Source organism: Callorhinus ursinus, unplaced genomic scaffold (assembly GCF_003265705.2).
Source record: "Callorhinus ursinus isolate GAN/ISIS: 27379988/994484 unplaced genomic scaffold, GSC_fseal_2.0 scaffold96, whole genome shotgun sequence".
NCBI lineage: Eukaryota > Metazoa > Chordata > Mammalia > Carnivora > Otariidae > Callorhinus > Callorhinus ursinus.
Genome location: NW_027397158.1, coordinates 1,901,049 through 1,902,959, shown reverse-complemented (window position 1 = coordinate 1,902,959; position 1,911 = coordinate 1,901,049). Strand labels below are relative to the sequence as shown.

Here is a 1,911-nt window from a genome sequence, read left to right as displayed (position 1 = left end):
GATCTGCCCCTGCTCACCCCGTCACTCCTGGACACGCCCCGGATCTGCCCCTGCTCACCCCGTCATTCCTGCACACGCCCCGGATCTGCCCCTGCTCACCTAGGCCACGCCCATAAGCCCTATCCTGTGGCTCAATCCAGCTCCATCTTCTAGAGCCACGTGTCTCTGAGCAGGCAACCACTCTTAGTCCTACACCATCTGGATGAAGTCTGAGCCATAGGATCCCACATTCAGTGTGGGGCCAGGTGGGGCACAGGCCCCAGGACGTCACATCCAGTCCAAGGGGGGTTGTTGCCATGAGCATTCCCAGCTCCGGGAGCCAGGCCAGGAGCCGGGGCAGCGCCGGGCTGTGCGCTGCACCCCAGGCCTTGTCCACTCCTCCACCCACCTTCCCCACTGCAGGCAGCCCCCTGCCTCCCTCCACACCCCATCCACAAACATCCTCTATGTTTTCTGTTATTTCATAAAGAATTTCACTAAAGTTACAAGTAGATCATTACAATCAACAATGAGCGGGACAGCCTCACGGGGAAGTCTGGGTTGAGAACGAGGCTCCTACCTCTGCTGCAGATCCACCTGCTACCGACGTCATGTGCACTGGGGTGGTGCCGACAGCCTTCTGTACATTAACTTGCTCATGATGGTGTGACCCTTACCGCGTTTTACAGGTGAGGGGGCTGGGGTCCAGAGAGGCTGAGTAACCTGCCCAAGGACACACAGCAGACGTCAAGAAAGCTGGGTGTCAACCCAGCAGAGGGGCTCCTAAGCTGTGATGACATGTCCCCGGCTGCCAGGATGAAAACTTACAGCCTGGGCTGGACTCTTGTCACTTACATGCTACAGCTCAGAACACCGAAGCGGGGAGAGGTCAGTGGCCTGCGGGGCCAGCAGGAGGTGAACCTGGAATCAGCCCCAGGGAGCCTGGAGTCCCCAGGCTGCACTGTCAGCGGCCAGAGATGCTAGAGGAGGAGGGTCACAGTCCGGCTGGGGGCCCAGGGCGCGCTCAACAATCTTCTACGTCAACACCTTTGCTGGGCAGGCAGGGAGACTGCGGTCCAGAGAGGGGGTCACTTACCCAGGGCCACGACATGTGGCAGGGAGGCCGGCACTATGATGCACTCTCTCTCCCAGCCCTGCCTGTTCACTTCCCCTCCGCAGGGCTGCACAGCAGCTCCTCCCACCCCAGAGGACCCGCCCCCAGGGGCTCCACTCCCTCCTGCTCACACCCAGTCTGACCTCATCTTCACGTGGCCCCGGGGTGGTGGTGCCCCAACCCTGTGAACAGGCCCTGGGGGCCCAGCGCTGCCTCTGGCTGCAGAGCCCCCACTTCCTTCCCTGCGATTCAGCTGCCCTGGCTACTTCAAACATCACGTTGATTTCATCACAAGACACCAGTAAAAACAGAAACCAAAGGGCAGAGTGGAGTGTTTACAGAACGTACACGGGCCCAAAGCTTCACATCCCGAACAGGATAAGAACTCACAGTCCGGAAGAGGGGGACGAGCGAGTGGAAACGTGGGCACAAGGGCATGCAGACATGGTTCTGAGCCCCGGGGGCGTTAACCGGACAAGTGCTCAGCATCGGCTCCCCGCAGGGAAGAGTATGCTCCCCGCAAGCACCACAGAAAGGCTAAAACAGACCCACGTGGAGATGTTGAGCAACTGGAATCTCCATACAGTGTTGATGGGAGTGAAACTGTTACAGTTGCTTTAGAAAACAGCATGGCAGCATCCACTTAAAACTGAACGTTTGTGTGTTCTGACTCCACGAGTCGACGCACACATACGTAGATGTTCTCCATACGCGTGCGTAGATACGTGCGCCGAGAGGCGGTCAGTCAGGTGCACAGGAGCACAAATCATAATGGCCCCAAACTGTTCATAATTCGAGTGCCCGTGGGTAGCAGATGC

General features: G+C 58.5%; 1 long non-coding RNA gene across 1 annotated transcript in view; it reads right to left on the bottom strand.

Annotated features, from left to right (window-relative positions):
- Nucleotides 1–1,138, bottom strand: part of LOC112835026 (uncharacterized) — a 2,265-nt gene extending 1,127 nt beyond the window's left edge. The window contains exons 1-2 of the long non-coding RNA XR_003211093.2: nucleotides 835–1,138; nucleotides 560–702 (exon numbers count right to left, since the gene is read on the bottom strand). This is a non-coding gene — a long non-coding RNA (uncharacterized lncRNA). The remainder of the gene's footprint in view (nucleotides 1–559; nucleotides 703–834) is intronic.
- Between the last annotated feature and the right edge of the window lie 773 nt (nucleotides 1,139–1,911).